Below are 25,776 nucleotides of genomic sequence, written 5' to 3' on the forward strand. Positions count from 1 at the left end.
GTTAAATAGTTAAGAACAGCTGCTTTTGATAAAAGGCGAAATCTGGCTCATTAGTACCTTGGAAGTGCTTTTAAAATCTTACCCGCCAAATTTCACTCCAACCTGGTGACTGCGGGCTTAGTGACTTTCAGCCAGTTGGTAGCTTAGATCTGACTTCAACGTGATATGATATGATATGATATGGCATTTATAACGCTCCTATACACAACGCTTTTGAGCCGGTTGGTAGTTTAGATCTGTCTCCAATGCGGTGACTGCGGGCCTAGCGCCTTTGAGCCGGTTGGTAATACAGACTATACTCCTACCTGGTGACTGCGTGCTAAGCGCCTTTGAGCCAGTGGGAAGGACACAGGGAGGGAGAAACTGAGAAAATTCAGCACAACCTGAGTGAAGATTGACAGGGTCTTACCCGTCCCAAGGAGCTAGTGTCACGAGCTCATCTCCTCATTGAGATCGACTTTTGACAGAAAAACTGCTTCCTCGACATCAGTGACTGCGGGCCTATGGAGCCTTGAGCCGATTAGTATGATATATAAGCAGATAAGATACTGACTATTGAAGGTCAAAACTCTCTGGATATAGCGCACCTGAGCTATAACTCCTTTTCTCTGTAGAGAATGAAGCAATGTCGCACATGTACTATTTGTGGAGTGGGCTACTAAACGACGACCTAAGAGCCCCTGAACTTGATGGTCTTGTGGTGACATGTAAATTAGATGACAAAAGGCCCATCTCAAGGGACAAAATGGCCCGCTCTTCACAAATGGGTATTTTAGGTGAACAATCGCGTCCTACGACATCGGAGGGAACGAGTGAGATCACCCAAGAGAAAGTCTGGGACTCTGCATCAAATACTTTGAGCCTAAAATTACCACAAATGAAGGGTCTAGAATTCACCCTAATTGGTAGCAACATGAAAAGAATGATCAAAAATACCTTTCCCAGAAGGAAATGTCCAAGTGTGGGAGATGCTGAACTATGCGAGGTGGTTGACCTTACCGGTAATTCTGATTTGATTGGACACACTTGTAGAGGAGGTCCCTGCACGACCCGCACTCCAGCCATCCATTTTGAAGTACCAGGAACGTTCACGCAGAAATATGTGACGTATGATGAGCAAATAAACCAGCAGAGAGCCGCAGTGGGGCTCTGTCCAGTACCTAGCAGAAGAACAGCACCTGTTGAAGTACCGCCACCTAGGAAAACATGGACAGTAAGGTACCCATTGAGAAAACCATAACGACAAATGAAACAGAATGAATATTGTCAGAACGCAGTCCCTGAAGAAGCTAAAAAGATACTGAAGGAAGACAAATGGTGACATCACAAGAACCCAGACTGACTCACATATAGAAGATATGACCACCTGCGAATGATGAAAAGAGACGAAACACCATGTATAAGTGACTTCATGAACCTAAAGTGGAATAATCAATGTCAAAGATGTCAGAAAAAATGCAACATGCGCGATGAAGTTATTCAGTTAGTAGAAACGTGTACTTACGCAAGGAACCGCAAGAAGCAAAGAATCTTGAGGCTTTCTTATGCTTAGTAGTAAAATAGATTGCGGCAAGTGCCACCTATACATATCTACCTCAAGAGAAGCACTTTATGCAAGCATACTTTCACTATGTACAAGAGCAGAATCAACCAAAGGTTACTAAAGGTCTCAAGAGAAGAGCTCAGCAGCAACCCAAACCGAGAATTAAAGACAGAAAGAAACTCAGATGAGGGCAAATCATGCCAAGAAGCCAAGGTTGTATCGGCTGAAATAGACCAACAGTGGATACAATTTATGAAAGAAGAATCGGGTATCCTGTTCATAAACGTCAAGATAAGCCACAGGAGGCAGATGGTTGGCAGAATTAAATCAAATACTCAAATTGCATGAAGAATAAGATGGTTTCACGGTGTCAGACTCACGTGACCAGCCAAGCGAGACGGGATGAAATTTTCACGCCCACGCATGGCCTTGTGCCATGCACAAATATCTTAATTTTTCCAGGCCAAGAAGCAGTCTCGAGGCCAACCACAAAGAAATAATTGACACATGACCACTGAGGTGATGATGGAGGAAAGCTGGGGGTGCAGACAAACTCCCTGCACCTGGCTGGTTATTCTGCGCGCTGCTTAGCAAGTGGAAAAGTATGAGTGGGGTTGTTGCCAACCCAATCATAGTGGACCAAGTAATCAAGGGTCCTATAGTGAGTAGAACCAATGAGACGTCGTACTTTTAGTGACGTTTACAGTAGCCATTTTGAAGGAAGGGCTCAGATACCCCACCTGACACTGTTTATCCAATCACCTCACTCCGTTACCATATACAGATATAGTGCCTATATTAAAGTTACCTTCCAAGAACCAGTAGAATTGCATGCAACATTTTAAGCATTGCATGTCAGCGATGATGAGTTTTTAGTATAAATGATGTGTTTTTTATGAAGTTCGTTGGAGTTGTTGAAGCGAGAGGGAAGATCGAACGATTGCTGATATTCATGAACTCCCCGTTTTTTGTACTTGTCATTAAACGGACTACCTTTGCCAAACCATTGAGTTGTCATTATTGATTTGATGCTTAAGTATTAATCTGCATCCCCATCCATCTCACGGGTGCCGCTGCCTTATCTTAAAGTGCTATTGGGAAACCCTGAGCTCTATGGGCCGGTTGAGTACCTAGCGCACACACTAGTGATAATAATAGCAGCTCCCCAAAGATAGGGCATAGAAAGCCAAATCATCATACAACCACATACATCCCTTTAGCATCAGGCCAAGCCTTTAGCCCAATACAGATGCCAGGGGGGGCGTTGGGCTGTAGTAAGGCTCCTGACAATGAGAATAGTAGGCAACCAGGAGGGCAGAAGATTCATGAAAGTTCCCAAAGAAGGGTAAATGAGGCCACGCTACCAGCCTTGAATTTCGTTCTAAATTTCTTAGCAAATGTTTTCGAGCTCTTAAGAGGGGAGGTGCAAACACACTCAGGGCTGTTGTTGGAAGTAACTAGGGAAGTAGGAGGTGTGAAAGTTCAATGGTGGGACTAAAATCAGCTATCAATGCAAACCGATTCACTCCGCTGGCAGAATTAAACCTAGACATTAAGCAACAGTAAAAAGGGAATAGAGGAGCTCCTGGGGAAATGGTTGAACACACAAGATGATAGTGGCAAACTGTCTGCCACTGTAATTTCAGTGATGGAAGAAGGCCAAAGAAGGCTGAGCTTGGAACCAAGGCCAGAGACGAATAAGCAAGAGGGGGTACTTTCTGATTTCAATGTCATGCCACTTTCAGAGTCAATTGTGGAGGAATGTATTCACATGGCACAATCCTGTGAACTTCAAGGGGGCACAGAAGAGGCCAATCCATCTACCTTAGATCTAACAAAAGAAGTTAACAGCGAGCAGACACCAAAGCCTAATAAGATCAATGAGAAAACTAGTAGGAAGAAAAAGAAAAGAATTTCTGAGGGGATCTTTATGAGCCTCCGAACTTACCTCAGAAACAAAAAACAAAAAATAAGAAAAACCCTAAGAAATAAGAAATCTGACACCGTGCAATTTGTACATTACATTACTATTCCTAATAATCCAACTAGGACCAAGAAGCCCCCAACTAGTGCTAAAACAACTAAAAGCAGCATTCCATCAAATAACGGTTGCATCTGCTTAGATGAGTCAGATGGGTTGTCCACTAGGAGTAAGGATAGAAGACCGAGAGAAGACACACAGAGGTCAGGGAAGGGCTCTTCTAAAACAACTGTAGGTGTGCAAACTATGACGATGTTAACACCATTAAAGATAGCCCCAATAGTCCTTGGTAGAAATGGCGATAATAAGAACTCTAGGACACATGCATCCCTTGATCTATTGGAGGCAGAGGATCACCAGGTTGTCGAATGCAGAAATAACATAGGGAAAAATCCAAAGGCTTTTGAAACAAAAATTACTGAGGCCAGTAGTGATGGCCGTAACAAGCCACTGGGAACTGGAGAGAGTGCCGCAAATGAATTATCCCCCAAGAAGGGGTGCAATGTCGAAGAGGAACTCGACCTGGCCTCAAATCCATTTGCTATTTCTAAAATCTGGATCAAACAAATAGATGCCATGAAAAATTCCAAATCCTTAAACAGGAGTGAAATTCTGTCTATTTTTTGCCAGGCCAATTAACTTTTCCTCTTTTCATCACACGACATTGAATATTTAAAATTCCCAGTTTTAAGAAACAATAATATCACAGAATTGGGGCTGACTTCCAGACTAGGAGCCAAAGCAATATTAGCCACAGCCCTAGTTTTAAGGAATCTCGGCATAGAAGCCTCAGCAGAAACCTTTAGTGAGCAGGATTGTGCAGTAAGCCACAGAAGTGAGATCCATGACCCCAAGGAAACTAGAAAAGGCCCAGAATCTAACAATAAAATAACTAATAATATGAAAGAGACTCAGATTATAGAACATTCTTCTCAATTACTATCAAAGACTCAAAACCCTTGGTCTCTGGTACCTGAGATAATCTCAATAGTCTTTCACAAGCTGGGCCTGGCTGAAGCATCACTTTAGTTCTGAGGGAGAAACAGTGGCTGGGCTGGAATACGAAGGGCTCCAGCTCGTTTAAAAACAAGGGCAGTAGAAAGGAAATCTTTGGAAAGTATGACATAATAGCTCTACAGGAAACCTAAAGCAACCACTAAAGTTAGATGGGTTCACCATAATAGAACAGCTAGCCATGCATCAAGGGAAGGATAGACCAGTGGGTGTTTTGCTAATCGCACTGCAGAATTCGATCTTCTCAGACACAATGTCAACAAGTAACGAAATTCCAGGAATCCTTGCAATGAAAACGGCATTTAGGGACCCCAAAATAGCTATGGTGCGCTGGGTGATTAATATCTACTGGACCCCTAATATCTCACCTCTTATCACCTTCCTGAGACATTTGGTGCAAGTCCTAACCCAGTTAAGAATCAAACATGGAACAGGTAGTATCAGTCTGATAGGAGATCTAAATTCCCAGGGCACTAGATCTCAAATAAATCTAGTCAGTGGCTGTCATTTTTAAATGAATGGAACCTCCTCATGGCCAATGGCAACATCAAGTGGGATGTTCCCCCTGCAGCCACTTAGTCGAGGGGTAAGCAGGGTAACACCATTGAGGATACTTTCTTAACAAAAGATCTTTTTGACTTATGTAATGAATTCAAAATAGAAAAGACGGGCTGGAGTGACCACAGTAAGATGACAGGATCATTCGGTATAGCCACAGAGAAGTGTGAAGGGCGGTTTCTTCCGGCTCTGGTGGTTAATACTGGTGGTAATCGACTTGAAAGGGGTGGATTGAATCTGAATCGGGAATTAGCAATAAGATGCCAGAGTATGTCAAAATAGGAACTTAACTTCTTCTACAACTCAGCAACATTCGTAGAATCCTTGTGGGATGCACAAATGCCTACATTTGTAGGCATTTGTGCATCCCACAAGGATTCTACGAATGTTCTGAGGGAGAAACATTTGTAGGGGAATTGCATTGGCGTAATCATCTTCATTCCTTCAATGAGGAAACACTTGTAAAAAAACAGGGAGTTAAGGAATGAACTACACATGCTAAATAATCAAGATCTTAATAATGAGGATTTATACTCAGAGAGAAGAAAACACGCCAAACATATAATCGTTGGTCAAAGTCTCATAGACATATTCACCTCCAAAACGATGGAGAACAGATGCTAAGATCCCTGGGGAACCATAACTCTAGGGCCATTGTGAACACGAGAGAACAAAGACAAGTGACCACTCAAAGTAATGCTATACAGGAGTCAGTATGGGTGAAGCACTTCTCCGCCCTATATGGTCTGCTGGGTGATACTGCAGATCTTGCTCTGGCTAATGGTAGGTGGGCCTTGACTCTTAGTGTGGATGTAGTAAAGGAAGCCATTAAGAAATCCTCTAGATCGAGGGCCTCTGGACCGAATGGACTAAGTAATCAGATTCTAAATTCAGATGCCAATTTATGGTCAAACATCCTCTTCAATATTTTTCAGGCGATAGTCAGCTCTAGATCTTTACCAGACTCGTGGAGGGAAGCCATAGTGATACCCATATATAAGAAGGGAGGCCGGGCAGATCCCATGAATTATCGCCCTATCTCCCTTTTAGACGGGGACAGTAAAATATTTGCAGGACTGGTCTTGAGGGATCTCGAAAGGTTGATTGAAACAAACAGAATCCTGTTGAAGAACCAAATTGGGTACAGGTCAGGCCTGTAAACCACACTAAATGGCCTGATCCTGAGTAGAACAGCTAGCAAAAGCTTTGTGAAGGGTGGCCCGACTCTGTTTAGGCCTGGGTAGATCTGTCCCTGGCTTTCGATACTGTAAACAGAGACCAGTTATCGCGGGAATTAAGACAGTGGGGACTCCCTGAATCACTCCTATCAATAATCATAGAGCTTCACATTAAGTATTATCTGAGGATAAGGCTGGAGGCTCGAAACAATCCATCTCTTGCTTTCAGACCCATAAGGGAGTTAGACAGGGATTTATGGTGGCTCTGTGTCTCTTCAATCTATACCTGGCAGAACTGACTAATAGTCTCCGGGGGAAGGGCCTCTCAAGTCCTATAGTGGGGAAAGAGAGGTTAAACTGGATAGCATATGCAGACGACATTATACTGCTGGACTTTACACCTATAGGATTGCAGAGGCTACTGGATGCCCTGGGAGAGTTTGCAAGGGTTAAGAATGGTAGGATAAATCCCACCAAAACCAATATAATTGCTTTCAGACAACCTCTGACAAGGGAATTTACCTTCACCTGGAAATTGTCAGGCCAACTAATATTGACAGGTAAAGAGGTATTGTACTTGGGATTCAATATTCGCTCATATCCATCTAAGGTATACATAGAGGGTATTATGGGACCCAAATGAAGAAATGAAGTTCCAACTACTGTAAATTCTCTATAATGCCCTTGATAAAATATTATGTCAGCAAAGTAATTCCCATTTTGACCTATGGAATGGACGTTATCCCTGCAATTGCAACTATAAACTGGGAGAGGCTAGAGGGTTCACTATGGAAAAATGTTCTCTCCCTCCCCCAGCCCCTTCCGATTTCATCATTGAGATATGAACTTGGTCTCCCTCTCTCCGTTCCCATATAGAGTGGAGAATACTGTCAGCCTATAGATTAGTTTGGGCTCCCCAAGTAGACACCCTTTATGAAGATGTAAAAATAGAGTTAATGAAGAAGGATAATCCTTTCCTGTCTATATATGCGCAGGATATTTTGAGAATACGTCTTAATACGTCTTAACCTTCTGCACTACACATGGTCCGGCCAAGCCTGCGATCGTCTGTTGTGCAGGCTTCAGAATCCTCTCACGACATCTATCTGGCTCCTGCCCTTCCTGTGTCCGGGCAGTCTCTGGACAGCTATGTGTGTTCACTCTGCAGCTTCAATGCACTCCGTTCATCCACCAGCCTGCTTCTCCACTCCACGGGGTCCTGGTGAGCCTGCGGCCACTCACGGAGCCAGAGTCGGACCCTCCTGGAGCCTCCATTTGTCTCCCCCCCCATACCCAGGCGGACACGGGGCAGCATTGAGAGTCCCTTCTGCAGCTCTGAAGTCTTCCGCTTTCTTGTTGGCCCCCTCCTTCATTACGCCAATCCTGGTAAGCCTGCGGCAGTGCCTGGATCAGTCATCGGATCCCCTGGGACCTCCACCTTCCATGTCCGGCCGAGACAGGGCAGCACTGGGAGTCCCCTCTGTTGTTCTGAGGTGCCCTGCCTCCTCAACGGCCCCCTTCTCCACTACGCGGAGCCCTGGTGAGCATCCAACCACACCTGGAACCAGCTTCAGGACCTCTTCAGTGGCCACCTTGCCAACGAACGAACTTATTGCCCCTGCGCTGTGGTAGCTTCTTCATTCTACCCTGATACACCCACAGTGGTCCCCTGGTCTCCCCCAGCCATCACTTTGAGTACCTACTCCCTATGACTCTCTGGGCTCCTGCTGGTCATCTCTCTGCACTGGTCCCGTGACCTCCTTGTATCCCGTTTGCTCACACCCAGGTGCAGCGGCCAGAATCTGCTACTCCCTTTCTCGCCTCAGGCACCAGTTCTCCTCCAACCACTACCCCGAGTGCCTACTCCCTCTGTCCCTATTGATTCCAGCCGGTCATTCTTCAGCCCTGGACCCATGACCACCTTGCTACAATTCGGAATTACCACCTCATTTTCCTGCCTCAAGCACCTGGACTTCTCCAGCCGCAGTCTCGAGATCCTACACCCTCTGACTCTTTTGGCTCCTTCCGGCTGTCTCCCACCACTGACTCGAGTCCACCTTTGATGCCATCCGCACTTGGACTCCCCAACTTGAATCCCCACTACCTGCTCCCCCTGACCCTATGTGATCCGCCATATCTCCCTTCCACCTCACCCTCCCCCTCTCCTATCCCTTCCCCCTCCTCCTCCTCTCCCTTCTACTCTCCTCTTTCCTCCTTATGCCTAGTCCTCTTCACTATCCTCTCCCCCACTCCCCCAGACACCCTCCTTCCCTTTCTCACCGCCCTTACCTTCTCTACCCCCCCACTGCCAGCCACGCTGCCCTTATGAACACTGCTCTCTGGAACGCTAGATCCATCTGTGACAAAACCGCTGCCACCCTTGATCTACTCTTTCGTCTTAACCTTCATTTCCTCTGCCTAACTGAAACCTGGATTCCCCCTCATAACACCTCTGTCCGCGCTTCCTTAACAACCTCTTCTTCCTCTTTCCTCCATACCCCCCGCCCCTTTGGCCATGGTGGAGGTGTCGGTCTCCTGTACCACCCCAAATACATCTCCTCCTCTTCATCTCCAACTCCCCCCTCTTTACCTTCCTTTGAATTCCTCTACAAGTCTTTCTCCTCTCCCCACCCTATTTCCTTCCTGATCATCTATCGTCCCCCTGGCCCTCTCTCCTCCTTCTTTGAAGACCTGGATCACCTCCTCTCACTTATTTCCCCCTCCCCCTCTCCTCTAACTGTACTTTGCGACTTTAATATCCATCTTCCTTCCCCCCAATCTTCTCCCCTCCTCTCCATCCTTGATTCCGACCTCCTCTCCCCCCTTCCTTCATCCTCTACTCACTCCTCTGTTCCACTCGTGACCTCATCTTCAACTCCTCCTATCCCTCCTCACCTGTCCCTTCTCTTCCTGTTTATCTCTCTGACCATGACATACTCTCGTTCTCCCTTTCTCCTCTCTCACCCTCCACTATTACTAATCCTTGCCCTCCAATCTACTCACGTTGTGACCTGTGTGATTTTGACTCTACCCTCTTCTCCTACACTTGCTCTTCTTCTCTTCCATCTCACCAAGACTTTGCACTACTCTCTGCTGATGATGCTCTCTCTTCCCTTTCATCTTCTATCTCCACTGCCTAGACCAACTCTACCCCCTTTCTCTCTTCCGCCCCCTACTCAGAAACCTTCTCAACCCTGGCTTACTTCCTATCTCCGCTCTATGCAGCGCTTCCTCAGGCGTTTAGAGAGACTCTGGCTCAAAACTCCCTCGCTTTCTAATGAAACCGCTTACTTCTCTTACCACGCACTTTACAAGTCTTCTCCTGCAACGGCCAAATCCTCCTACTACTCTAACCTTCTTCAGTCTCAAACCTCCCAACCTCGTCGGATTTTTCAAACCCTTTCCCGCCTTCTCTCTCCTCCCACTCCTGATCCATCATCCAGCTCCACACATTCTTCCTCTGACTTTGCTAACTACTTTTCCTCCAAAATCATCACACTCAGGCAAAAAATTAACTCCCTCCCTGACTCCCTCTCTCCTCCTCCCCCCTCTCCTCCCTCTTCCATCATGTCTGTATTCTCATCGGTTTCCCTTCTGACGTCTCCTCCCTTCTATCCAAAGCCCACCCCACGTCCGCCCCCTCTGACCCTCTCCCCTCCGTTCTCATCCCTAAGATCTACCCTCTTCTTATCCCTTACCTTACCACTTTCTTCAACTCCTGCCTCTCGTCATCTCACCTCTATTCTTAACTCGCTCCTCTCTGCTCGTCATGCTAAGCAATCCTCTAAACTTATTCTCCTTGATCTTTCTGCAGCTTTTGACACTGTCGATCACCCACTCCTGCTCCACACTCTCTCCTTTTTCGGGTTCAAAGGCCCTGTTCTAAAATGGCTATCCTCTTACCTTTCCACCCGTTCCTTTGTTGTTTCCTGGAGAGGCCAGACCTCTCCTTCCTTCCCTCTTATTTACGGTGTTCCTGAAGTCTCTGTACTTGGTCCTTTCCTCTTCTCTCTCTACACCTCCCTCATTGCCCCTGTTATCTCCTCCTTTGGCATCTCCCATCATTTCTATGCAGACGATACTGAACTCTTTCTCTCTTTCTCCTCCTTCACACCTGACCTCCACCTTAAACTCTCCTCTTGTCTCACAGCCATCAGGAACTGGATGTCCTCCCGCTTTCTCTCTCTTAACACTGATAAAACCGAAGTCCTTTTCTTCCCCTCTAATACTCTTCCCCCTCCCTCTCCTCCCACTTTCATCCACTTTCCTCCCTCCAATCTCCCTATCTCCACCCATGCTCGCAATCTAGGCGTTCTATTTGACTCCTCTCTCACCTTCTCGCAACACATTTCACTCACCTCCCGCTCCTGCCGATACCACCTCTACAATGTTCGCAAAATCCATCTCTCCCTCACATTCCACGCTACCAAACTCCTAATCTCCTCTCTCATTTCTTCCCACCTCTTCTACTGCTCCTCTCTAATCTTCGGACTTCCCGCATCTCAGCTTGCCCCTCTTAAATCCATATACCACTGTGCTATTCGTACCCTTTGTCTCCTTACCTCCCGCGACTCCATCTCCTCCTCGCTCACTCACCTTTGCTGGCTTCCTTTCCACCTACAACTAAAATTCCACTTTCTCTGCCTTGTTTTCAAATCCCTCCATGGTCATGCTCCTCCTTATCTCTCCTCCCTTCTCTCCTTCTACTCCCCCTCTCGCTCCCTTCGTTCCGCTGACCACTTCCTTCTCACTGTACCTCCTTCCCCCTGCGCCTCCTCCCGGTTCCGCTCTTTCCAACTCCTTGCTCCTCTGCACTGGAACTCTCTCCCCCTCTCAATCCGCTCTTCCACTACCCTCACCTCATTTCGCACTTCCCTTAAATCCCTCCTCCTCCATTCCCCACCTTGAAGCCCCCCTGGCCCTCTCTACTCCCCCCCCGGTTTTTCCCCCTCTTTTAATTCCTCTCTCCCTTCTCCCATTACACGCTCTCTCCCTTCCTTTCACACTCATTCAATCCTTCTCCTGCCCCCCTCACCACTCCTATTCCCACTTCCTTTTCACTCATTCAATCCTTCTCCTGTCCCCCATCAACACTCCTATTCCCACTCCACTTCCCCTCCTCTCAGTTAATTGCTCTTTGCACTGTTTTGTTGAATGATTCAATTTGTGATTTTTGCTCACAATGTTATTTGTTGTTATTCTCTGTATTTTGTTGTTCCATTGTACAGCGCCTTGGTGTAAAGCGCTCTATAAATAAATCAATCAATCAATCAACATAATACCAACGAGGGAAATTCTCACCACAAGGCATAAGGATTTATACAGCGAGAGTACATGCCAATGTTGTAACGATGCAAATATAGAGACATTGAGACATGTCTTGATTGAATGCTCTGGAACACATGGTCAAAGGATGTAAAGGTTTGCAAGGTTTGTGGACAACGAATGGTGGTTGGGCATCCAACCTTTTTGGGACCGGCTATGCTCTTGTTGTGAACGTTTTTTGACCTGGGCAGTCATAACATTTCAAGGAGAACTGAGTTTCCTAAAGTGAGCCTTTAAATGAAGAATCATGTTTCTAAAATGTGCCTTTCTTTTGTTCAAATTTTTGTCTCTTCTTATCGTGATATATGTAATTTTAAATTAATTGTTATTTTAAATTTTGTACATTTGTGAAAAGTCAAATGTTTCTTTTTATTTGGAATAAAACACAATACATTAAAAAGAAATATGAAACAGCTATAGCCAAACACAAATACCATTTGAGGGACAAGGAAAAAATGGTGTTAAGAAGGTCACATTTCTTTCAGAGAAAGCACCGGAAGGGTGACACCGTGCACAACTATGTTGCTGCTGTCAGAAATCTCATTTCCATGTGCCAATTTTACAGGCACAGCCGACAAATATTTAAGGGAGGAATTAATGATCAACATATCTGATCACAGTACTCAACAGACGTTATGCAGGGCAAAGAACCTTACTTTGACTGATTCTATTAACATTGCCAGATTGGTGCAGATGGGCTCTGAGTGTATAATGAGAATTGATGGCAGAAATCAGAGACACTCTGAACTACGTGTTGTGCATGCAGAGGCTGATGAAGGATTGCCTGTTCAGCGCTTTATCGAAAGTGCTTTATATATGTATACATATATATCAATAGATACAAACGAGGAATCTGTTCATCCACTTGAAAAATCCATTTAGGGAGGAATGATGCCAGATGGTGTGGCAGTGGCCAATATTGTGGTCTCTCAGAAACTCCTGCATTCCTACTGATTAGAATTGAATTCTTTTCTCTATTATAAGCTTATCAGATACCCCTGGTGCTTGCCATGTATGCAGTTTTTCTCTTCTGGACACAGGGTGTTTCTTGTTCATCGGATCTACTTGAAGACTGAACAACTTTGGGATAGACCACTTTGGCCGTCCTCAATGAAGGCTCATATGTCTATGATTTACATGCAATACCTGTGCATGCCCAACATTACAATGTATATGTGTTGGAGTGAGAAAGTGGATGTTGGCTCACGCAGAGGTGGTGAATTATCTGTGTGGTATTTAACATTAAATTGGTTCTTACTTGACTTGACCCTGACCCTTCATAACAACTTTACTTCCCAAACAAAATGCCTGTTCACCATGTATCAATTTGGTTAGTTACTTATCGACTTGCTTCTCTGGCACTTCTACTAGCATTTTCAGGTCTGCATAATGGAGGGAAATTGGATGAACAAATAATAGATCTTTGCATTCTTCAATTGTATATGAGTCATAGGGCCTCATTATGAGTCAGGCGTTAAGGGGTTAACGGCGCCGTAAACGGCGCCGACCCTTAACGCCTGATTACAAGGTCCCTTAGCGCCATGGTGATTTTAACGGCTGCTTTTTGCAGGCGTTAAAATCCATGGCGCTAATGGACCATGGTGCTAATTACGCCACCGTAATTTACGGTGGCGTAATTAGCGCCTTCCCCACTCCCATTATGCCCTATGGGGCAAAAATGGGAATGGGGAAGGGTAAAATGGGAAATGGGGATTTACCGCCCCACTCACCTTGGAATGGGGCGGTAAATCCGCCATCCACCATGGTGTAAACCTAGTTTACACCATGGTGGTAAGGGTACGACCCAGGCGGTAACTTACCGCCTGGGTCGTAATGAGGCCCATAGACATTTGAGCCTCCACCAAGGAAGGCCAAGGTGGTCTATTCTGTAGAACACCTTTAAAGACGTCTGTCCGCTTGTCAGCCAACAAAGTACAATGTTATTTTAAAAAGCCTTCTCTATAACAATTATTTCTGGGGCCTTTAACTGCAGTCATGGCCTAATTTCACATGTTAACCTTTGGGAACTCGAAATTCTCTGATTCAGCAAGTGAGGGAATCTAGAGAAATGTTGACTTCTGGTTGTGCCTTAACTATTAGATATCGCCGTGCTTATTTGACTCATAGATCACATTATAGTTACCTTGAATACACTTTGCTATCTCCATTTTATCCATGTGTAATTCTCCCGCTGTATTGTATAGCTTGATGTCCTCTGTACTCAACTATTTTACCCTGATTCTATAAGTTAGGAGGTGACCCACTTTAATCACATTATCCATTTTCTCTGTGTATTAGTGTGTATTAATCTGAACCCCTAGCTTCGCTCTGTCCAGAACAAGGCCTTTAAAGTTGCCCCTCTGGCTATCCATTATAGCCTCAGCTGCTTAGATCTTTCGTAAGCCAGTGTTTTTCAGATTCTTAATTGTTTTCATAGCTGCCTCATGGAGAGTAAGCCATCTCTATGTGTTGCATGCTCATCTCCCCACAGCGTTATCTTGGGCACCCGCCTCATTCTCATTGTTATCAGAGAAGGCTTAAGCTCTCCCCCTATCAATCCCTAACATCTGTATACTTTAGGGGCAATCAGTTGCCTATCAGCATTCTCTTTATGGTCCTATTCTGGCACCAGTCCAATGATACTCTCAAAAGGTTACAAGCTGAACTTGTGGATTGTGACAAAAGGACTTCGGCCCCAGAGGAGTTCAAGAATGAGTAGTGACTAAACCACCTGCTCAGCCCTCACACTTCCACAAAACAAGTGTGATCCCAATCATTAAGGTGAAACGGGCACAGTTAAGAGATATACCTTTTTTACCTTTTGTGGTAACATGGGCTAAGGAAAGACTACACTCTCAAAAGGGGTGTGAATGTGAAACAGTAGCAACCCAAACAGCACTCTACAGCACTCTATATATAAATTTGTCGATATGTGCGTGTGTCTGTTCGAAATGTTCAGCATGCTTCCAAACAAGCTACAAACCTGACATTTAGCATATGGGTAGGTTCCATGGTGTAGACAATGTAAAACGTCATAAATATACATTTTTCTAATTTTCGCAGTCTGCAACGCTTGGCTATGTATGTGTGTGTTCAAAATGTTTAGCATACTTCCCAACCTGCTACAAATCTGAAACTTGGCTTGTGGGTAGGTTCCATGGTGTAGTCAATGTGAAATGTATAAAATATAAATTCTTCTAATTTCATTTTAAGTGGTTTGCAATGCCATATGGCTCTTCGCACCATAGATCTGACTTAGCTCTATGTTCATTGTTCCTAAAGTTCAGCAGTTCATGGAAACATCAGGTATTCATTGTTCCTAAACTTTCCACACTATCAGCATTCTAGCTGACATTAGCGGCACTCACATTTGAAGTCATGCAGGGGACACAATACAGTGCTTTTGTAGTAATGCGGGTGACAGGAAACGATGTATGTCTCTTTAATAGTGTGGCAATGACATTGGGCCTCATTACGACTCCGGTGGTAGCCGTGCCGGAAAAACCGCCATGCTGCCGCCGGACCCGAAATACCATTCTGCCTCTGTGATTGCCAGAATCACTGGGGCATTACAACCCCGGTGACCCGGTAATTCTGGAGGCGGAATTCCGTAAATCCCATAGGACTCCTTGGGGATGGGGACAATGGAAACACTGGTTCCGTCTATGACGGAGCCGGTGTTTCCATTTCTGCCTGCAGGCGGGTGGTGTTACTCCCGCCAGGTTACACCTGGAGGGAGTGACACCTCCCATCTGCATAACTCGGAATCAGCCGGTCCGGAAACAACAGTGGCGGTGGATTTACCGCCACCATTGTTTCCGGACCGGCAGGGTCAAAATGAGGCCCATTGTCTGTCACATCATGGCAAATCTCTCATGATAATTACATAAACTTAATTTCACATAGAAGTTCATGAATGTATGCCATATCAACAGTAGGAAGCTTACATGCTTCAGCCATACACATACAGGTACAGCACTTCAAACTTACATGCTTCAGCCCTACCAGTATGGCACTTATGTTGAGGATGCTGCTACCTCGACTGTAGATTGGGTCACCAATAATGTTGCTGCACAATCTCAATGCTCCAACTCAAAGTAGCAGAACCGATTTACGGGATTCATGCTTTTCACATGGTCAGCTTTATGTGGCTTGCTCCAGAGTTGGAAAAAAAGACAATCTGTTCACACTAGCTCCTAGTGGAAAGACTAGCAATATTGTCTACAAAGAAGCATTGATTCAGTTAATTGAATTATCTTCAAACTAGGACTGAAGTAGGAATTACTGTGCGAAGCATGGGTACACCTGCTAGTCTTAAATAAAGGAATGCTCAATCAAGGTTCTATACACATAGATATACTTTAATTAAACACACCATATGCAAACATAACTATCTAGAAAACACCACGCAAAACCCACCCATGTCAAAAGAACACAGGGCCTCATTACGGGTTTGGCAGAATATCAGCAGTAAATCCCCTGAAATACCAATTACTGTTACAGTCATTTGGTCCCATGGATTTACCATGGAATTCCAAGTGGTGGGTGGGTGGCTGGTGTAAATTGCTCTGGAGTTATATGGACTCCAAAGTTACACTGAAGCTGTAATTCTGTTGACTTTTGGAGGAGAAATCGAGGATTTTGTAGATAGGCGGCCAAACCTAACCCTCAGGCCCCCAACACTACCCTCAGCACAAAGGCAGAGAAACTACAGATGTGCCTCACTTCTAGGCCCATCACCACGAACTTCAATGTACTACAGGTGTCAGAAGTGTTATTCGCTCAGACAGCCGTTCAGACCACACCCAATCGATGACTTGGATGATATGGAAATGACATCGATCGAGCAAATCGACTGACTGCAAAGCCAGAAACCAACAACGTCATCACTGTCATCACAACGTAGCCACATTATACATGAAGTACATATTCACCCATTCATGAAGTTACACGCACATGCACTAGTTTATTGCACATAGGCACGAAACGCATGCTTATGACTCACATAGGTAGAGGAAAGACCCACATATATATATCTTTGTATGCATATCCTTCACCAAAGCTAAAACCGCGAGATGCAAAGAGTTCATATATTTAGCTTGCGCATGCTTGACTGCTATTAAGATGGGGAAGCCATAGGGAATGTTTTAGAAGCCATAGGTCTCTGAAATGGATGGCAAAGACAGACTTTGAATACATGGAAATACTGACATGTTAGCTGCAGCCAAAGCCAAGCAGAAATGAGGCACTCAGCAAAGGACAATTGGAGACGGAAAAGTTCCAGTTACCAAGACAGTGAGCCACCTGCAGACAATCAGGCTAAAATCCTCATAATTGCAAGCAGGACAGCTTCATTTTGTGGTCTCCACACACATGATCCAGCCAAACAGGACAATGTCCATTCAGCCAAGGTAGACGAAGAGGACTGTTCCCGTGGAACCAGGAGGGCAAAGAGCTAAAAGTGTTGCCCACAAGCTGCCCATTGACTGCACTCTCCCAGGCTTAGGTGATCAGAGATTGCAACATTAGGGAACACTCCTCACCTCCATGTTCATGCCCATTGCCTTGAAAAGGTACACTCTGTCGGGTAACTGTCCAGGGTCCCAGGGATGGAAGGACACATTCTGACCAATCCAGATTCACCTTTCACGTAGAGCTAATCTGTTGCAAAGGCCAATGGTCTCTTTAAGACCCTGCGTTGTAGATTAATACTAGTAGAGGTGGTGCTAGGAGGTGCCCCTAGACATGGGTATCCAATCGTAGAACCAATCCATATAGTTCCCATAAGTATCCTACCTAAACTGACCAATCTAAATGTGTAAATATGTTTCTGGGATGGAACCTGGATTTGTGACATCACATCGGGATAAAACTGGGTGACACATGCTTAGAAGATGAGCGCTCTGGAGGATACTTGTTTTTCTGGTGTGATCCTTGTCATTCTGCTTGCTAATAAAAGACACTGGGCCTCATGACCCTGCTGGTCTGGAAAGGACGGTGGTGGTCAAACGGCTACCACGGTTCTTTCTGGACTGGCTGATTAAGAGTCCTGCAGGCGGGAGGTGTCACTCCTGCCAGGTCTGACCTGGCGGGTTTAACACCACCAGCCTGCAGGCGGACATGGAAACACCGGCTCTGTCATAGACGGAACCAGTGTTTCCATTGTCCCCATCCCCATGGAGTCTTATGGGGCTCCATATGAATGGGGACTTACACAATTCCGCTTACGGAATTCCCGGGTCACTGGGGCCATAATGCCCCGGTGATTCCAGGAATCATGGAGGCGGAATGGAAATACAGGTCCGGCGGTAACCTGCTGGTTTTTCTGGCTCGGTTACCGCTGAACTCGTAATGAGGCCCACTAACTTTGCCCCATGGCTGAGTCTTCCGTTCTTGTGGCGGGGAGTCTTTGATGGGCCCGAGTGTTGCCTGCTGATAATTGGGGTGACTGTTAGAGCGCCTCGCCCACCTTTACAAAGTGGTAGCAGAGGAGGGTCACTAGGATTTTTCGGCAAGAAATCTTGTCCTGCCGCATGGCTGAGGTGCTGTGTAGTGACCCGCAGATGTCAATCCCTAAAACCACACATGTGTAAAGGAGAGGTAGACAGGAGCTGCACTGGGAGGAAAATTCCTGCTCGCTTCCCGTGGGACGCCTATCAGACTGGACGGTAGGGTGGCAGGTTGTGGGAGTATCGGTGTCCTAACGATCTCAGCGGATCACAGAGTGTAAGTATATACTCAGCTGTATGGCAAATGTGGGAGGGAAACATCCATTTGGTATTGTTGTTGTAGTTTTTGTTTGATGGAAGGATATCTGTTTGTTAGGCGATCAGTTTAGGGGGTCAGCTTAGACAGTCAGATTAGCTTGTGGATAAAAAACAAAACTTCGAAAAAAAGAAAAAATATATAATGGTTTCCCTGTGAGTTAGGCAAATTAGCTTGGTTAATTTAATGGTTAACCTGGGTATATTGTTTTGCGGAAGAAGCTACCTTATATCGCAGAAGGTTGTTTACTGTTTTACCTTGCAGAGGTACATTTCTATAAGGCGACTGCTAGAGAAAAGGGACCACAAGATTTATTGGATTTCCCTGTTAGGAGACGGGAAGGAGGCCGTATATATATATGTCATGTTGTGTTTGTCGTTTTGTTTGGGGCAGGTCATAAGCAGACACATCTATTGAAAAATCGAATATCGAAACTTCATCCTCTACGGTGAGGTTTTTCAATAGGACTTGAAGTGTACGGAACGCAGTAGAACTTGATAGGTAGTTTGCTGATTGTGATTGAAAATCAGTATTGCGTCATTTGGGTGGAGCTTGAGAAGCTTACAAGTGGAGTTGTGCTTTGAGCCTTCAGGGAGGGGCCAGCCGCAAGAGGAACAATGGAGGGAGCACACCTGCATTTTTGTCAGTGAGCCGGAGAGGCTAGAGAAAAGATGTGTTCTATACAAATCAGACTGACAACAGAGGGAGTTCTATTCACTCCCATTCACACCTTTAGAGGGTTGAAGCAGAGATGTATCCTTGCTTCAGCCCTTTTTAAATTTCTCATTCACAACATGAATAATGCATTTGAGTGCATAATTGCTGACTCTCCTAAACTAAACAGCAAACTAATCTCTACTCTATTGTATGCCGATGACTTGGTTCTTCTCTCCAAAACACCAAAGGGCCTTCAGAAACTTCTTGATTCTCTATCACAGTATATTGAAGACAATCAATTAACAATACACCTCCAGAAAACTGGTTTCTTCCCATAAGCAAACCTCCCATAGCACATTCCAGTGGAACATGAAAAACGTAAGGTTGGAGGTAGTACATCAGCACACGTACCTAGGGATGATTATTGATAGTGAATCTCACAACAAAGCTCATCTTTTGAATTTGGAGCAGAGATTATACACACCCATATCACAAACAAAGATCATTCTAAGTCAGTGTCAAATTCTCGTTAAATCCTGCCATGACTTATTACAATCAGAAAGTCACCCCTGTAGTATTCTATGGCATGGACACGAGAGAAATTTTGCCTGAAGCATTCTTTCGCAGAATCGAAGGAAAATACTCTAGACAAGTCTTTCAATTACCACAGTGCACACCAGTTGCTTGGTTGAGGTACAATTTAGGACTGATATCCTTGAATGCATTGTACCAGTGGCGCCTCTGTGCACTACTGAGAAAATGCCTTATATCAACTGATTTAGACATTTTGCTGAAATTATTCTCTAAGCACATATTTTTTTTTTTATTTCTTATTTTTTAAAAATTTGGTTTAACCCCTTGGGACACCACTTTTGTCAGACGGACAGAATCCGTGTCAGGATTACAAACACTCCTACTCCGTGTTTGCCGGAAGCCTGCTTGCGTCAGGAGAATTCGCTCTTTTGAGTGCAACGTCCAAGAATTTGGCTGTCATCCTGGACCATCTGGGCGAATCTCCTGCAATTAGCCGGAACCAGCAAGTTTCTTCAACAAGGGTGGTGGTGTCTGAGGTAAGAGGTGCCAAGTATGCTTGCCTTTCCACTGCTAAGGCTGGACATGACATGAGAAGGTGGCGGATCGTTTCTACTTGGTCTGAGACTTCGCATAGACGACAGATGGAAACCGGCACACGAGCTCGAGAGGCCAGATTTTCCCTTGTGTTAAATAAGTTTAGTCAAGCTCTCATAAAGGTTTTTCTTAGTTCCTTCTCTGGAAATCTTTCACAGTATTTCAATAGGGCCTCTAGTTGATTGTGATTCGGTGGTAGATGTTTTAGAGATTTGTACTGCAGGATCCTTTCGGTGGTATTGATCCAGTCTTGATTTTCCAGTTTCCTTTTCAGCTGACCGCACCTTTGTAAAAAAGTGGAAACTGGGCATTTATCAAGTTTTATCACCATCGAAGTACCTATCACCGATTCAGATAGAGCCAAAATGAAAATATATCTAGCAGACTGGATAGAGACAAGGAGGCTTTGCCTTCAGTATAAACACTTCACAGAAAACCCATTTGATGAAAAGAAGTTCAGAGTGATGGAACCATACTTATGTAAGCACCCTTCACCATCATATAGATCAGCGATTCTGCGACTCTGATTAAACTTATGGCCCACCAGGGTCTTATTGGCCTAGTGCAAAATGATAAGCGAAGAAATTAACAACTGTCGCTTTTGCTGTAAATTCGATTATAAGGAAACATTGCGTCACCTAATAACGCGGTGCCCAGAACTTTCGTCAGCACGACAGAAGTTCTTCTCCAAATATTATGATTATCTTGGCGAGCTCGACCCTAACCTTAGGTGGCAACTTATTCTATCCACTCCTCGCATCAGCATCAGAATCGCCACTGTAAATTTTCTAAGCTCATTAGCACTGAATAATAGAACAGAATTGATTTATTTATTTTAAAATGTGTTTATTGGCATTTTGTTATATTTGCAAACACTTCACCTCTTTCTGGTGCCAACTTCAGTATCAATAAACAAGTCTGCATACTTATATAGCAACATGTCAAACAATAATTTCAAACAACAATGAACAGTAACTGTCTCCAGTGTCAATACAAATCCAGTTTCACTGGTGACCGATAGGGTGGTTGCTCTTGTTGTGGGAAGGGGAGGGGACATGGACCAGACCAGGGGGTCATTGTGTCTCACAATGGACCTATTGAAGCTGGCGCCTTTTTTCCGCAGTGGTCGGGTGTGCTTCCTGCGGGTTATTCAAGGAGGTTTATCATCAGGGGAGTGGAACAGTTTTGTCATGGTATTTTTCCATGCAACCAGCGCCATACACGAGTCTTCAGTAGACCTGGTTACGCTTTCTTGCCAAGCCTTTCTTTCAGCGTTCGCCCATTTCTCTAGTTCTTTACGCCACACTGTGAAAATCGGACCTGCGGGTTTTTTCCATGACATAGCCATAGTCCTTTTCGCCATTATGCATGCCAAATCCATTAGTTTGACTGAATGTTTGAGTTTAGCTAACCTAGGATAGGTGCCCAGGAGACACTCATGTGGGGTCCATTCGTACCTAGTGTGACCCGCCTCCTCGCACATTTGTTTTATTTTGGACCAGAAAGTCTGGGTCTTGGGGCAGGTCCATAGCATGTGGATTAAGTCCGCGTTATCAGCTCCGCACCAAGTGCAGTTTGGCGGTACATTGTTGTTGGATTTGGTCAATCTATTTGGGGTCAGATAGGTGCGGTATAACACGTTGATCTGGATCAGTCGAAATCAGTGATTTCTAGAGACCTCTCCAGGGAATGACAGTGCCCTGTCCCATTCGCTATCTGCTAGTTCCCGCCCTATATCAGTTTCCCATGTGGTCCGTAGTTCCACGCTTCAGGGGTTAGGTGTATCACTTAGATGGCCATATATTTCGGAAACCACTCTTCCAGCCTCTCCCAAACTATAAAGCAGCGTTATAAAGGGGTTCACGTCTGGTTCCTCTGGCCAATTTTCCCAATTCGTTCGGGCAAACAGTCTAATCTTCCAATACCATAGGTATTGACTGGAGGGAATATCATACTCCGCCTGTAACTCAGAGAACTCCCGAAAGGTCCCCCCTTCATACAGGTCTCCCCACGTGTAGACTCCTTTTCCCTCCCAGAGCCTGACACTATTTAGATCAGTATCAGTCTTATTCAACCCCGAGAGCAGTGGCATTTCCGGGGAATATGTTTGCTTTAGTTTCATAATAACTGAGGTCCTGTACCATATTTTCCTACCCATGGTCACCAGGAAGGGTGGGTTGCTTATCAGGGTCTGAGGGCCCCAGATCAATTCCTTCAAGCGTAACGGGGAGATCATGGATTGCAACAGAGAGGTCTCGGAAGTGACCTCGTCTGCTAACCATTTTGATACAAAGCCCAACTGGGCGGCCAGGTAATATTTCTCTAAATTAGGCAGTTGGATCCCACCCGATTTGTATGGTAAGACCAATGTGGACAGAGCCACCCAGTGCCTACACCTCCCCCATAGGAAATCCCGGATTATTGTATCCAGCAAACGGAAGAAAGGTTTAGTAATATAGAAGTGCACATTTTGGAACACATACAGGAACCTGGGGAGGACAATCATTTTGACTATGGAGGCTCTGCCCATCATGGATTAGGCAGCTTAGACTAGAACCCCATGGATTTACGTAGCGCTGGGATCTTCGCCCTAGTGTTATAATCGTGCATTAGTTCTGGGGTGTGTAGAATCTGAATCCCAAGGTATCGGAATGAAGTGGTCTGCCAGGTTATGCCCACCAGAGGAAGTTCCGTAACGGCCTTTCCCTTCAGTCCCGCGATCGGGAACAAGCAGGACTTGGCTCTGCTGAATTTTATGCCCGAGACCTTGGCGTAATTGTCTAAAACGTCCAGCATTGTTGGTACATTGAGAAGGGGATTATTGACATATATCAGCACGTCATCAGCATATAAGGAGATGATGTGGTCTACCCCTCCAACCTGAATGCCTGCATCGAAGAATTGCTGCCAAAAAAAGAGAGCGATGGGCTCCAGGCCCAGTATATACAACATGGGTGAGAGTGGGCACCCTGTCTGGTACCTCTGCGGATGTCCCACGACCCTGACACATATCTCCCAGATTTTACTCGTGCCCTCGGTCCATTGTACAGTATTTTAATCCATCTGATGAACCCCTGACCGAAACCAAACAGCTCCAGGACCGCCACTAGCCACTCCCAATATATTGAATCAAATGCTTTAATAGCATCTAAGGACAGTAGTGCATAGCATTCTTTGCTTGTTTCGGTATGGGTTATTATATGCTGGAGCCTACGCAGGTTCATGGTCGTATTATGACCGGGTACAAAGCCGTTTTGATCCTCATGTACTAATTCTTCAATTACTCTGGCTAGTCGGTTGGCTAGGATTGTCGTAAGTATTTTTACATCATAATTTATCATCGCAATCGGACGGTAAGAGTCACACCTATCTGTGGGTTTGTCGGGTTTAAGTATGGGGACCACCAAAGTTTCTCTCATGCTAACGGGGAGGGTCCCACATTCATAGGATTCTAGGAAGACTTCACGCAATATTGGCGTCAAGGAGGGTTTGAATGCCTTGTAGAACTCCGGGGGCAACCTATCACTGCCCGGGGTCTTACACGTCGTCAGGGATCTAATTGCTTCCGTAATGTCATCGGGTGTAATGCCTCCATCCAAAGCCTCAGATTGTGCTGGGGTTAATTTGGGTAAGCATATCTCATCTAGAGTGTCCTGTATTTGATCTCGGGGGATCTGGTCCACATGGGAATATAATTGTTCGTAGAAATTCTTAAAGGTGTCATTGACACCCTGTTGAGTGTTGTGAGTTTCATCAAGTTCGTCTTTCAATACAGTGGTTATATGTCTGGCGTGTACTTTTTTGCAAAGCCAAGCTAATAGTCGGCTAGGTTTGTCTGCCTCGGCGTGTGCCCTATTGATTCTAGTAATAAAATTGAATGTTTCATGCATCGGTGCAGTTCTTCCTCAAAGTTCGAAGATCTTCTTCTCTCTTTGGGGTGTCTATCGGGGCCGCCTCCAATGCTGTGATTTTCAATTCTCCCTTGTCTAGCTCGTTGCGCAGAAGTTTCCTAATACCGCCCGCTTTAGCAATGACTTCCCCCCGCACCACTACCTTCAGGGCGTCTCATAGCGTGCTGACGTGTTCTACACTCCCAGTGTTTTCGGTTAGGAAATTGTCTATGGACTCGTGTAGCTCTTCCTTAAACGCCTGGTCCCCCAAGGCCTCCGCAGGCATCCTCCACATGGGGATGGGTGGTCTCGGGCCGGTGTGATTCCATTCGATTAATAGTGGCGAATGATCTGAAATAGTTCTTCCCAGATATTGCGCACTCCCCATCTGAGGTAAGTGTTCCCTGCCCACAAAGAGGTAATCTAGCCGTGTATGGAGGGCATGTGGAGATGAGTAAAACGAGTAACCTCTCTCACCTGGATGCAGCTCCCGCCAGACGTCTGCCAGGTCCAATTCATTGGTCGTGGTTTTCAGGGATGTGGTGGCCGTTGAAGGGCCCTTCATTGTGGGGCTGGACCTTGTTGGGTGTCCTGACCCACGTTTGAGCAATCATGCTGCAACATGTGGTGCTGTGGGCTTAGAAAATCCAAGATGGCCAAAAAGCCCACATGTGCGCCAGAATCCAGGAGAACCACGCAGTTTGTGCGCACACCAAGATGGTCACCCAAGGTGCCACCCATTTTTGCCTATGTTGTGAGCACAGAAGGGCACAGAGCCTAAAACCATTGTAAAAGGGGCAATGCTGATTGCCAAGAGCAACCCATAACTGTTGGGAATTCGTTTTCTTCAGGTCAAACATGGCTAATTTATGGGCACAAAATTATTTTACTGCAGAACTACACCAATGCCATTTGTGGAACCTGGACAATATACTTCCATGTAATATCTCTTGTTTGAAATGCTTGAATTCAAGACTGATCCAAAAAAATGCATGCAGTACCCGCTTTTGACTGAGGGCGGCGCTAGCGGTCTAAACTCTGACAGGGAAACTGCATGTCAGGAGTTGCAGGAGAGGCCTTTACATCAAAGGCTGGGAGTTAATTAAAATCTTAACCACATGCTGTTCCCAGAAGACAATCTGATTTAATTAACAGGCCAAAGGCTGGGAAACCTCTCACCTCCAGAGATTCACACCAGGAGTCAGAATCTCACATGACCTCTTGATTGATAGAAGGCAGACTGGCTGGCAGCCTCCTGGAGACCACACAATAGGCTCTTGCACTTGAATAGAATATGTTGATGTTGACTGTTGACTGTACACAAAGAGTTCTCAGCAGAAGACACATGTGATCACTGACCCACCCAAGTCTTGGAGGCGGACTCCAACACTCTGAGAACTGAATTGAAAGCAAAATATATATTTTACAGAAACACTGATAACTCTTTGTAATCAAATGACAGGAATGTATAAATTTGAGAGCCTTAATTTTAAAAATGTACCTTCGATTCAAGCCCAAACTCCAATTTGTGTAATGTTCTGGGGCAAAACCCCGCTATTTATTGACACCACATACTCTGTGTTTAAGCTAGAGATATGGGAATTTACTGGAGTATGTATGGACAGGCCGTGTTTATGTGTATCATTTTTAATGAAAAACCAATGTTGCAAAACCAGTTAAAAAACGCAAAATGTTGCCGTTTCTGAATGCAAGCTCTTAGAAACATCAGAGTTTGAA

This window comes from Ambystoma mexicanum, chromosome 4p (genome assembly GCF_040938575.1).
Source record: "Ambystoma mexicanum isolate Mex_15411 chromosome 4p, UKY_AmexF1_1, whole genome shotgun sequence".
Lineage (NCBI taxonomy): Eukaryota > Metazoa > Chordata > Amphibia > Caudata > Ambystomatidae > Ambystoma > Ambystoma mexicanum.